The sequence below is a fragment of the Miscanthus floridulus genome, chromosome 10, assembly GCF_019320115.1.
Source record: "Miscanthus floridulus cultivar M001 chromosome 10, ASM1932011v1, whole genome shotgun sequence".
Taxonomy (NCBI): domain Eukaryota; kingdom Viridiplantae; phylum Streptophyta; class Magnoliopsida; order Poales; family Poaceae; genus Miscanthus; species Miscanthus floridulus.
Window position 1 is genome coordinate 123,687,264 of NC_089589.1, and position 14,193 is coordinate 123,701,456.

The following is a 14,193-nucleotide window of genomic DNA, read 5'->3' on the forward strand; positions in this document are numbered from 1 at the left end:
CTTCAGTAATCAATTATGGAAGTGTGGTTGTGAAGTTAAGTGCACTTGCATCTTCTCTTAAGCCGGGAGGAAAGGTGCACTATTTTGTAGTGAATGTTTTGTGCAGATTGTTATTCCATAGGAATCACCCCAAGACTTCTTACAAGCATTTTTCTTCTCTAAAGTTGGTGTGAGTATTCCTTAATGTTTTCTGTAAATTATATGTAGTAACTATATAAAATAACATTGATGAATGTGTTTTTTTGTAGGATTATCTTATTGGAAATCATGGTCGTGATGATGAGAATGAGAAGGAGCTATATGAGACCGCTGTGAGATGCTTTAAGGGTGTTGGTCGTGCAAGGTCATTATCACACAACCACTATGTAGGAAACATATCCTTTTTTTAAAAAAAATTTGCATATATGTTGTGTGCATTGCTGTTGTACTAATAATCCGTTCTTTTCTAATTGTGTGCTGTTTTGTCAGCTTTTTTTTCCCAATTCTCTACCGTGATCAGTGGTACGTGGTTGTTGTGTATTTTAGTTGGAGATGGTGTATAATCTTGGATTCATGCACACTACGCTTTGGAGCAGACTCAGCTTTCCATAAAGCTATCAAAGATGAATTTGTATGTATCAGCAACACAGGGATCAATACTATTGTTTGTATGCAATGTGAAAAATTGTTCAAATAATGAAAAATATATATTTGTACTGTGATTTATTTCCTTTACCTGCTTTTTAGTTAGAAAACTTGACCACGGTTTGGTCAGAAGTTGTTCAGATTGACTATGGGTTCCATGGATATCGTGTGTTCTTTGCAGATGTACCTCAGCAGTCTGAGAAGTAGGTGAAGTGAAGTCCTTTTTTGATTTATATAGACCATATCATTTTTGTTGTGCTTATAGTATTTTGTCCTATCTTTTTCTTTTGTCATGTTTTCAGCATAATCAATGATAGTGGTATCTATGCTATGAAGAACCTAGAGCTTTTTGAAGTAAATCTCAATATGATAGAGAAGTATACTGATGATGATATTGGGCACCTTCACATCAAGTTTGTCAATGACATGGTTTTCAACCAATTCAATTGTGCACATGATGGTCAATCTAAAGTTAGGGAGATAATACTAGTTCCAATGTTATTTTCTCTATTGTTCCATCATTCATTGAATTTGATAGTTGTTTTTTTCCTCAGGTCTATGGCAAGTTGCAGGATGCAGCATGATTAGAAGAAGAAACAAATTGTCTCTCGTGTTTTGTGATTGTCCTTGAATAGAATTAAAATTGTGATGTGTCCTTCCATAGCGAAAAATTGTGTATTGTGGTCTGTGATTGTGCTTGATTACAATAAAAATTGTGTTATGTGTTTCCATCGAAAAAAAATCTCTTGTGTTCTGTGATTATGCACCCATATAAAAAATATGATCTGTCCTTCCATAGAAAAAAATTATGTCTTGTGTTTTGTTTTTGTGCCTCTGTAGAAAAGAAATTGTGATCTCTGCTCAAACATGTTCAAATCTTTTTATTTGTGTTTTTTTGGATGCTTGATATTAACTATGCTCAAGGACAGGCTCGATGGTTGTGGAGGTCATTCTTGTTCTTCTAAAGATGAGGATCTGATCCGGTTAGTGATGTTATGTGCATTACCTTTTTTTAAAATTTTGAGCATGATATACTTTGGTGAATGTCCTGTATGTTGTTTTAGGGAGTGTTTGATTGACTACTACAGCAGGTCCTGGAAAAGAAAGGCTGACCAAGTGGCCAAGTGTGGTGCTCTACATTCTCCAAGTGGCAGCCGATCCGCTGACGCATCCGTCTCCAGGTAGGCGTCTCGTCTTTGATCTTTGTTCTGTGATTGTGTTTGCATAGTAGAAAAAATTGTCCACAGCCTTGAGCATTGTTGTTTGATAGCTTTCTAAGTCCGAGCACTTTTTGTAAATTTCAGTTGGCTTATGTGTTCTGGATTCTTGGGTACAGTCTCAACGAAGGACATCAGCTGCTGCAGGTAATTCATTGCAGTTGGTACAACCTTTTTTTCGAATATTTCAGCAGTTCTGTTCGTTGGAAGAAAAGATAATATGCTGATTATCTGTGCACTAGAAAACTAACATCTAATGATTATCTGTTCTTAAAATCATTTTTTATTTTGTAGAGTAAACGGGCTTGCTTTTCAAAGTTGGAAGCCATTAAGTTGGCAACTGCTGACATTGTAAGTGAATATTGTACTGATTTCTCAGTAGTAGTTATGATGGAGAAGTGGATATAGATCATGGAGAGTCAAAGATTTTTCTACTAAGCGATGACTGTCTTATTATTTAGCTGACAGGATTATCCAAAAACACAAACACTTTGAAGTGGAAAGACGATGGTTGTTCCTCTGTTGAAATTTCTGGGCTCGACATTGGCTAGGGCCAGGTATGTTTTTCCTTCAATTGTGCGTTTAAAAATTTCCCTTTTGGACGTGACTAGGATTATCCAAAAATTATTTTTCACCATTTACCTCTAAAATAGATTATTGAAGAGGGGGGCCAATCACAGTTGTTGCTCTAGACATTGTTAAAGATCTTGAGCAGGCAGCAAGGTGGCTTGCTAAGTGTGTTCAATACGTTGGTGCTGCTATGGTAGAATATCTGTACAGCATGGAAACGGGCGAATAGTATTTTCTAGAGCTTAATCCATGGTTGCAGGTCTGTTCTAAACTCCCAATGCAGGGATTTTGTTGAGGCATTCTTCTATGGTTCTTGCATTTTGAGTTTTTGACTGGCTTCCTTTCAGTGTGACTGAATGGATAGCTGAAGTAAACTTGCCAGCAGCCCAAGTTGCAGTCGGGATGGGCATACCCCTCGATAACATTCTAGGTATTTTTAATTTTCTCAACTCCATGTTTGATGGTAATTTGTTCTCTTGTCCCGATGAATGAATGAATCACTACAGAGATTAGACGCTTTTATGGAATGGATCATGGGGGCGTCTACCATGATTGGAGGAAAATATCAGCTGTTGCAACTAAGTTTGATTTGGATAAAGCACAGTCAGTGAGGCCAAAGGGCCATTGTGTTGCAGTTAGAGTTACTAGTGAGGATCCTGATGATGAGTTTAAGCCTACAAGTGGAAGAGTGGAGGTTGGTTTACTTAACTACACAATTCTCTTTTGGTAATCCACCGGTTGTGCTTACTCATATGTTAACTTATATTCTCTTGTCTTTTTCATCAGGAGTTAAGCTTCAAAAGCAAACCAAATGTTTGGGCCTATTTCTCTGTTAAGGCAAGTATATGTCCATCCAAATTGGTTTTTTGTTTTTGTGTTATATATACATCACCACAGCTGAAACCAGGTTGTCTGTGATCTGTGAGTGTATTTTTCGGTGAACTTAATTTTAACCTATCTAAACTATGAACTGGTATGAACTTAATTGTGAATATGAGGTTGCTTCAGGAGTCCAGCATAAGTTTTTTGAGCTGGACAATTTTTTGACCTGCATGTAGCCACGGAGAATGATGAATTTCTACAGCAAACAGTATTAGAATTCTACTAAACTATGATTTATTCTATTCCTTTATGTAGAAGCACCATATTTTTTATTGCACATTTATTAGTAGTAAATTGCACGCTTCAACCACTGCAATTATGGTGTGTAACATGTGCAATATCTAGTATTTATAAATAACTTTGTCACTATTTTAGTTAACTTAGAGCATGCAATTGTTCTTGCTTTAAGGCATCGATATTCTTCTAGATGGGCTATTTGGGACTAGAAATGGGTCTTTTGTTTCAGTGTAAGCACTAGACAGTACATTTTTAAGGAGTGCATCTCATTTCTATTTTAATACAAGTCTTCTCTTTAAGGAATAGATCTAATTCGGCTTGAGAATTAGTGTGTTTGTTTGTGTCTTTAGAATGCATTTATGAAGCTGGTAGGGTAAAAACTTTGTAGTGGTGCCAAAATGCTAATATGAGGCCCAACATATATTTCCACATTTTTAATTTGAACATTCTCCAGCTAATCTAAATGCACGATAATTAGTTTGGGTCTGACGTTGCGGTTGCAGCTTCAGTGTAAGAACCAGCCATTTTCCTAATCCTACACTTATTGAAAGTCATGAGTTTACTTTGTTGCTGTTCAGGTTGTCTATATACTGGACCAAGTTCGTGCACTAGAAAATGAGATGGTTCTTCGTTTAAAGAAACAAGGGCTTGACTGTCTATGTAAGTGCATTTTTATTTTAATAATTCTTTCATTTTTAGCATATGTTAGGATTGTATATTCTCTCTGTACATGTCGGGCTAAGTTCATCGTACCAATTATTGTGTATCTTATAGGCTGCAGATAGCATGTTGATGAAGAAATCTGCTACAATCATGCTTAGTGGAAAGAAGCCTGTCCAGGCCATGGTTACTTTGGTTGGCTTTGAAGACGTGCTTGAAAATTATGAGAAATCAATACGGAATGTAGTTGCTGATCAGCCAGTTAGTGTTTCCGTTGAGGCTGGTGGCCGTCAGTTCCATCTATACAAATTGGTAAATAAACCGGCTATAGTTAGCAGCCAATATTTCAGCACAACAAGTTTATCTATTGTTCTTAACTTGTGTTTGATTTTTATTAGGGTGTGTTCGGTGGAACTTTGCACCATAAACCTTGACCATGGTGAGCAATTTGATTTCCTTTTGCCCTGCAGCTTCTAATGTACCATACAATCATTTTTCTTTGGCCTATGCTATGATTGCAGAACTGTAGTGAAGCGGTGCTTACTACTTTTGATCACACTTAAAAGTCTGGTTAAAAAATATGATATTGTACTACAGGTTGTGCAAAGTTTCTAGGAACTATTTGCGCAAACAAAATACAAGGAAGAAGCTCGGTTGCCTGCAGTCTGTGTAGGGCCTCTTCAGGACACCTAAGAATGTTGCAAAATTCAGGTGAGGTTGTTGTTTTTCGAGTTTACATATGATGTTGTTGAAGTTCATGGACCTCCTTCTTGTCCATAGCTATTGTAGTTCACTGGTGGTGTTGAAGTTGTTGTAGTTCCTCTGTTAATTGTGATTTATGCCTGCCCACACCAAGTTTTTGTCCTTATCCTTTTATAGATTTTTTTTCTATTGTGATTTGTGCTAACACATCTTGAACTTTGTTAATTGTGATTTGTGCTAGCACACCCCTCTTATTTGTCCTTGTCCTTTCATAGAAAAAAATATCTCTTGTGATTTGTGCTAACACATCTTGAATTATGTTAATTGTGATTTGTACTAACTACATGCAGTAACAAAGGCATTTGTTTGTGGACTAGGATTTTCATGCCAGGGGTTAGCTGGCTAATAACTGAGTGTTACTGCATGTAGTTGCACTAGTATTGTTGACATCACTACTCATGCAAAAGCTATTTGACTATGAAAGACATTTTCTAGTTGATAGAGGATAGGATCCTAAGTAAGTAGATTATAGGTGGCCATGTTAACACAGGATATTTAACTAAGCTCACAGGATATTTTCTTTTTTGGTTCTTGCGTGCTTGTAGAAGTGCTGGATCAGCTACTTGATTTGGTTAGGTCAAAGTTAATCGAAGTGGGTAGGGAAGTGATTCAAATCAACTAATTTATTGGGTTTGTGTGTTATCCATCCAGAGTGCATAATATTAGAAGCTCTGTATGAGATAGATATCTGATGTCATTTCAGACTTAGGTGGTATCCTACATATTTTGGCACTTCTTTTGTTTGTATTCTCTAAATTCAGCATTAAGTCCATTCTGCTGCATCATAGATTTCATTGGAGGTCACTTCTGGACTACAGTTTTGAAGTTATTATATAACTGTTCTCGCAATGAAGATGTTTACTTTCAGGCTTCTGACACCACCAGGAACTCCACTATTCCCATCTCTAGAGGTTGTCTCAAAAGGTCCGCAGTGAGCCAAGCTGGAACGCCAAAGGCTCGTGCAACTGCCTTAAAATCAAGGGTGAGCCATTTGAACATAAGCTGTACTTTGGTTCTTTGGAGTGCAACTGTACAAGATTATCACAAGCAATATTTCTAACTGCACCAGACAAAGTCAGTCAAATTCCACCTCATTTGAACATAAATTGTACTTTGGTTCTACTCTGTTTATTGTGATTTGTGCCTACCCAAACCAATTTTTTCTCCTTGTCATTTGTGTTGGGATGTGTGTGTCACACCCAATTTTAAGGATAAAATTGAATGCATAAAACTCATGTGTGCCTAGGCATCAATCATACATAAGTTGACAAATAACATAAAGTATCATCATGGTGTTTCTTACATCACGATTAATACCATCACATAGTCTTACACAACATAGCGGAAAATAAAAGATAGCTCTCTCGTGGAAGCTCCAACACAGGGATGGTCAACTGGTTGACCACAAGCCTAAAAGTCCTCTGGATACTCCTCATATCCGTTGACATCTGTTACCCATCCGGGATTTTTATCCAAATATTGAAAATAAACAAGCGTAAGTACTTCTCGTACTTAACAAGATAACATGGGGTTATGAAAGCTCAAAAATGGTTTACTGCTATTAGCACTTTTAGTAAGTCAAGATTTTATCATCAACTATCATTAAGTTATGCTTAAGACCCAATTAATCCCACATGATCAGATATCAGAATCAATTGTATCATATTATCATCGTAGAGCCTCATAAATAAACAACAATAAATGACTAGTTATTCTGTGAGTTTTCTGGGCCACTCATGACCGTGAGCACGGCTGTTATAACAATTTGTAACACTCTGCAGAGGTTGTGCACATTCACCGTGAGTCGTGATTCCCATATGTCCGGGTTAATTACTCCCATATCACTACCAAGGTGAGCGGGTGGGGTATAGTATGAAGCCATTTCATAGGTTTCGCTAACAAGTTCGGGCCGCTAGGTTTCCTCGGTAGCCAGATGTAGGAACCCCCCTTTCCTATGGCACAAATCCTTCGTGGCTATACACATAAGAACAGGGGCAATTCTATACCCAACATGGCAAGCCCCTTTTGCGCCATAAAGGTAACCTCTAACAAGCTAGAAAAAAGGTCCTATTACTGAGCTAAAGTTAGAGCCATGTGACCCTCACGGTTGCACTGTCAGTCCCAGCTTTTGCTGACAGATAAGTCCTTATGGAGGGCCAAGAGCATCATGATCAAAAATCATTTGCTCCTTCGCCCTATAATTCAGTTGTTTAAAAGCAACTTTTACCTTTTCTTTCCATAGAATCATTATTCAATATGTAAATCATGTACAATTACGTTGAGCGCTAGCAACTACCCATATGCATATAACCCTTAGGAGACAAGGAAAACATGATATTCAACCACTAGGATGTCCTTACGGGTATCAAAATTAGACACATGCAAATGAGTAATTAATAAATAGTGAATAGGACATCAAGGTAGATCCCAAGCTATACTTGCCTTGGTTAACAAACTCTTGTTGGTCCTGCTGGTCATCCAAGAACTCTTGGTCACCAACGTTCTCCTCACCATTTGAACACAACCAACATGGCAACATACAACATTTTCAGGAACATTCATGCAAAGCAAACAATCCTATAGTTAGGATAGTACACCAGCAGTATAGAAATCAAGTTAAAATGTTTATGAAAAGAATCTATGTCTTGCTACGATCACGTCAACGTGAAGTTCACAAAAATTGGAGCTAAAACGCGAAAGTTATGATTTAAACAAGATTTCCTATAGCAAATTAATTAAGTAAACCTAACCATGAAATTTAAAAGTTGCAAACATGGTTAACAGCGGTATTAACACATAGATTATGCAATTATGAAACTAACGCAGGTGGAATGGGTCAAATCGGAGTTAAAACGAAGTTTTCTATGAGCAAAACAAATCTAGTGGCATTTATGTAATTAGAATGAACTATTTTTGGATTTAAATAAAATCAAATCTAGGATTTTTAAATTGGCCGAGGACTGCGGGTTCAATTTGGTGAAACATGGGGGTCTCTTTAGCAAAATGACCCGTGAAGGGGTATCAGCCTTCCTGGGCCGTTGATCAAGCAATGGGCGGCTCAGATTAGAGCTGGGGGGGGGGAAGAGAGAAGGCCGGTAGCCGAAATAGTGCTCCGGCCGGCGGCGAGAAACTCGCCGGCACACTCGGTTTAGGGGCTACGGGACACGGTTCGACGAACCGAGGACACTGGGAGAGAGAGGAGATGAAGGTGACCTCGCCTAGGCCGAGAACGTGGCCGGAGGACACGGCCGACGCGGTGGTGGCCATGGCCAGCGGCCCGGAGGTCCATGGCTCTCGCAGATTGGGCTCTAGAGGCCATGAAACACGAAAGTAAAGGCACGGGGAGAAAGAGGGGAGCATGGTGAATCTCACCACGGTGAAAATCGGAGACGACGGTGGCACGAGGACGGCGAACCGCGTAGAGGGATGGACGGTGGACCTCGGCGCAGTGGTTGTGACTTCCTTATGCACAGGCAAACGTGAGAGTGGAGTGGGGGAGATAGCAAGGAGGGCGGCGATGGGGTCTGGACCTCCATTTGTAGAGGCCAGGGAGTGGGGATGCTCCCACAACGCGAGGGACGGCGTGGCAGCGGTAGTTGCGGCTTGACCGCGAGTGGTGCGGAAGGTGGGTGACGGAGCTGACATGCGGGCCTAGGTTGTCAGTGGCAGAGAGAAGGAGGGAGGGCGTGGCGGCAATTGCTAGCTCGCCCAGTTGGGCCGGCGCCTTGCTAGGCTGCGCGATGCAGGCCATTGCGGTGCACAAGGGAGAAAGCCGAGCTGGGCTGGCGGGGAAGGAAATGGGCCAGCAGGCCAAAATGAAGAAGGGAGGGGAAGAAATTAATTTCCTTTTCTTTTTCCAAATCAAATTTCCAAATTCATTTCCAAATGATTTTTGAATCCTTTTGAGTTTAAATCAAACCACTCAACATATTAAATACAATGCTACAGCATGAGTGCATCAACATGTATCTATCCTTATGATTGATTTTAATTTCACAAAATTATTATTTCCTATATTTGAATGCACACGTAATAACATAACTAAATCAAATTTAACTATTTTAAAAGAATGCAAATTTTAGGGTGTTACAATTCTACCCCCCTTAAGATGAATCTCATCCTCGAGATTTGGATGATTGCTTACTCAAACAGTTGTGGATAAGTCTTTCACAAATCCTCTTCTCTTTCTCAAGTAACCTCATCCTCTGTATACCGATTCCACTATACCTTGCACATTTTTATAACTCGGCTCCATATAACTCTTTCTACCGTCTGTAAGATCTTTATCGGATACTCTTCATATGTGAGATCTTCCTTAACAGCAAGTTCTTCTAAAGGAATCTGCTTTTCTGGTACTCGCAAACACTTCTTTAATTGAGAAACATGAAACACATCGTGCACACCTGACAAACTCTCAGGCAGTTTCAATTGATAGGCTACTTCTCCACGTCTCTCTAGGATCTTGAAAGGTCCAATATACCTCGGTGCCAACTTTTTCTTCATATTGAATCTTTTCACACTTCTCATTGGTGACACCTTCAAATACACATAATCTCCAACTTCGAAAGTCAGCTCTCTTCTATGAGTATCAGCGTAACTCTTCTGTCGGGACTGAGCCACTCTCAAGTTGTCTCTAATCATTCTCACTTGTTCTTCTGCGTCTCTAAGGACATCGGGTCCAAACACTTGAGTTTCACCAGTCTAATTCCAGAACAAAGGCATTCTACATTTACGCCCATACAACGCTTCAAAAGGTGCCATCTTGAGACTCTTTTGGTAAATGTTGTTGTACGAGAACTCAGCATATGGCAAACTCTTGTCCCAACTAGTACGATACTGCAGTGCACAAGCTCTCAACATATCTTCCAAAATCTAGTTGATTCTTTCAGTCTGTCCATTAGTTTGTGGGTGGTAAGCAGAACTGAAATTCAACTTTATCCCCAAAGATCTATGTACTTTCTGCCAGAATTGCGACATAAATTGAGTGCCTCTATCAGACAAAATTTTCTTGGGAACACCATGTAAGCACACTATCCTTTCCATGTACAACTCTGCTAGCCTTGCACTTGTATAGGTAGTCTTGACTGGTAGAAAGTGAGCAACCTTGGTGAGTCGATCCACTATTACCCATATTGAATCATAACCTCTTTGAGTGCGGGGCAAACCTACAATAAAATCCATCCCAACTTCTTCCCATTTCCATTCAGGAATCTTCATTGGTTGTAGCAACCCTACAGGTCTTTGATGCTCAGCTTTTACCCTTTGACAGGTGTCACACAAAGTCACATACTCTGCCGCATCTCTCTTCATACCATACCACTAATACTTCTCTTTGAGATCCAAGTACATCTTGGTACTCCCGGGATGTATAGAAATAGCAGACTCATGTGCCTCTTGCAGAACTGCGTCCCAGATAGCCTTCACTTCAGGTACACATATCCTTTTCACGAACCAAAGAGTACCGTTCTCATCAATCTTGAATCCTGGTGCCTTTCCAAGCACTATATTCTCTGCTATCTCCTTAAGTTTTTCATCCTCCAACTTACCTTTGCGTATCTCTTGCTCCAAGGTAGGTTCTATCACCAATTCCATTGCATTAGTGACAAAGCTCAAGTTGAGATACTCCATTTTAGCACACAACTCTGCTGGCATAAATGTCATCCGAAGTCCATTGGCATAACTCTTTCTGCTAAGTGCATCAGCTACGACATTTGCTTTTTCTGGATGATATTGCACTTCCAAATCATAGTCTTTGATCAATTCTAACCAACGACGTTGTCTCAGATTCAGATCTGATTAGGTAAAGATATACTTTAAACTCTTGTGATCTGTATAGATATCACTCTTACGCCCAATTAGGTAGCGTCTCTAGATTTTCAAAGCACGAACCACAGATGCCAATTCTAAGTCATGAGTAGGGTAGTTCAACTCATGCTTCCTCAATTGTCTAGATGCATATGCCACCACTCTTCCTTCTTGCATAAGAACACATCTAAGGCCCAAACGAGATGCATCACAATATATAGAGAAGTTCTTGCTTAAATCGGGCAAAATCAACACTGGAGCTGTAGTCAATCTCTTCTTTAGTTCATCAAAGTTTGCCTGGCATTTATCAGACCATACAAATTTAGCATTCTTTTCCAATAGAGTGTCATAGGCTTAGCAAGCTTGGAAAAACCTTCTATGAACCTCCTATAGTATCTAGCCAATCCCAAAAAGCTATGAATCTCACTTGCATTGGTTGGTGGTTTTCAATTCAATACATATTGCACTTTTGCCTGGATCCACTGCTATTCCACCATTGTAGACAACTTGACCCAGAAAAGAGACCTCCTTCAACCAAAACTCACACTTGCTCCACTTAGCGTACAACTTATGTTCTCTAAGCTTTTGCAAGACTGACCTTATATGTTCAGCATGTTCTTCTTCAGTCTTGGAGAATATCAGTATGTCATCAATGAATACCACCACAAATTTATTAAGAAACTCCATGAACACCTTATTCATCAGATACATAAAGTATGTAGGTGCATTTGTTAATCCAAAAGACATAACAATATACTCATACAAACCATACCGTGTAGTGAATGCTGTCTTGGGTATGTCCGAGTTTCGAATCTTTAGCTGATGGTAACCTGAGCGGAGATCAATCTTGGAGAACACGTAGGCTCCTCTCAACTGATCAAACAAATCATCAATCCTTGGCAAAGGGTATTTATTCTTGATAGTAACCTCATTAAGTGAACGGTAATCCACACATATCCATTGGGTACCATCCTTCTTATCCACAAAGATCACAGGTGCCCCCCATGGGGAAGAACTGGGGCGTATGAAACCTTTTTCTTGCAACTCTTTTAGTTGTTTCTTAAGCTCTTCTAATTCATTAACCCCCATTCTATATGGACGTTTAGCAATTGGTGCAGTTCCAGGTAATAATTCAATAATGAATTCAATGTCATGGTCAGGTGGCATACCTGACAAGTCATCAGGGAAAACATCCGGGAACTCCTCCACAACATGATCTTGTTTATTGGCATCACCATCCAGCTGGTTCACAGTGGCTGTTGGCTGAGCTTGCACTACCACTTCTACATAGATTCTATCTCCATTAGGCGATGTCACAACAACAGACCTCTCTTGACACTGAATCACTGCCCGATGTTGTTTCATCCAATCCATACCCAGAATAAGATCAATTCCCGCTGTTCTCAACACAATAGGTTTTACTTTGGAGTCTACCCCCCTTAAGGAAATGCTAGCTGAGGGACTCCACTAAGAAGCTAGCATGCTACCTCCCGGTGAATTTACTAATATGGGGTTTTTCATGGCAGATAAAGGTATGCTATGCATTCTAACAAAAGCTTGGGAAATAAATGAATGCGAAGCACCTGAATCAAAAAGTACTATAGCAGAGATAGAGTTGACACTGAACGTACCCAACATGACCTCAGGCATCTCCTGAGCTACATCAAATGACACATAGTTCACTTTTGCAGTGTGAGGTGGTCGAGCATTGAACTTCGGATTGCCATTTTGGTTCTGTGGAGCTTATTGGTTCTGCTTCTTTGGACACTGATAAACATAGTGACCTACTTCTCCACAACGGTAGCATGCGTTGGGGTTATTGGGTGCACCACTCTTCATAGGAGCATTGTTGCGCATTCCCTGGCATGATGCTGAATTGCCAGTCTGTTGTTGGAGATACTGATTACCAAACTGTTGCTGGTACTGAGGGCATTGCTGGAACTGGTTACGCTGAGGATACTGACCACTATTTCCCTGGTTAGATGGTCCTTGATTCCTCTGCTAAAAACCCTACTGGGGATAGGCACGCGGGCGGGTGTTGCTTCTAGAAGCTTGCCCTTGAAGCCTCCTCTTCTTGGCTTCCATCTCTTTGCGCTTATCGTCAATCACAATAGCGCGGTTCACCAATGACTGAAAGTTAGGGTACATGTTGGACATAAGCTAGAGCTACAGGCCATCATAAAGTCCCTCGAGGAAGCGGTGTTGCTTCTCCCTATCCTCAGCTACATCATTTGGAGCATAGCATGATAGTTGAGCGAACTTGTCATGATACTCCGCCACAGTCATGGATCCTTGCTTAAGGGACCTTAATTCCTCCTGCTTCAACTCTACTAGTCCATCAGGGATATGATATGACCAAAAATTGTCCTTGAATTCCCGCCAAGTGATAACAGGAGCATTGTTGGGGCGTCCATACTGGAAAGAACCCACCAATCCTGAGCTGCTCCCTGGAGTTGACCAGAAGCATACAACACCTCAAGATCATTGCATTGTGCTATGTTAAGTTGTTTTTCCACAGCACGCAACCAATCATCTACCTCCATGGGGTCTGAGGCATGGGTGAACACTGGAGGGCGACCCTTCATGAATTCTTCACGCTTGTCTCTGACCTGAACAGGTGGTGGTCCTCTTGTAGGTTCGTTATCCAAATGTTGCATCATGGCTTGCATTAACTGCGCTTACATTCCCATCAATTGCTCCATAGTCATTGGTGGCGGTGGTGGTGGATTCATGGGAACACCACGACCACAATCACGGACTCTGCGTCTTCCTCCTCTTGTGGTCATCTGTTTTCCAAACAAATGCGCAAAATTTTAGAGATTTCCAAATTATAGAGAACTTATAGAAGATAAGGAACAACGCTGAGGATTTTTTTTTGGACAAGATTCAAATACAACAGTTCGGTAAATCTGTCATAACTTGAGTTTTAGAGACCCAATAGAGGTGTACCAAGAATGGTTAGAAATCTTAGGAGATCAGCTACAACTTTTATTTAGAACACTTTTTTAGATTCTGATGTACACATGGTCAAAAACAGAGCTAAACCAAATCTGTTCTGGGTTCCAGTCTGTGCAGAAACATCAACTTGTGACAGCTAGATCTCACAAACCTGAACATATATTGATGTGGTTCTAGAGACATTTGAAGGATACAGATGTCTAAATATCTCCACAAAATTTTCAAAATTGTTGGCAACCCAGATTTCGATATACAAGGTAAAGAACACAGGCTGCTCCAGAAAACAGCACAGTAGAGATATGATAAAACAACCCATCTGCATTAAGACCTCTTCTAAACTTAGGGTTCAAATCTATGGAATCTGTGGATATGCCCACAAACCTCCAGCAATCAAACAAACTCCAAATCATCCAAGTTCACAATTAAAAACATCTAATCACTAAAGTTCACACGACAAAACAAGTCTAGACATGACACA

At 40.1% G+C, this 14,193-nt stretch overlaps 1 pseudogene; it reads left to right on the forward strand.

Moving 5' to 3' along the window:
• The first annotated feature begins 2,348 nt into the window (after positions 1 to 2,348).
• On the forward strand, positions 2,349 to 12,739 carry LOC136489502 (acetyl-CoA carboxylase 1-like; annotated as a pseudogene).
• Positions 12,740 to 14,193: the final 1,454 nt, after the last annotated feature.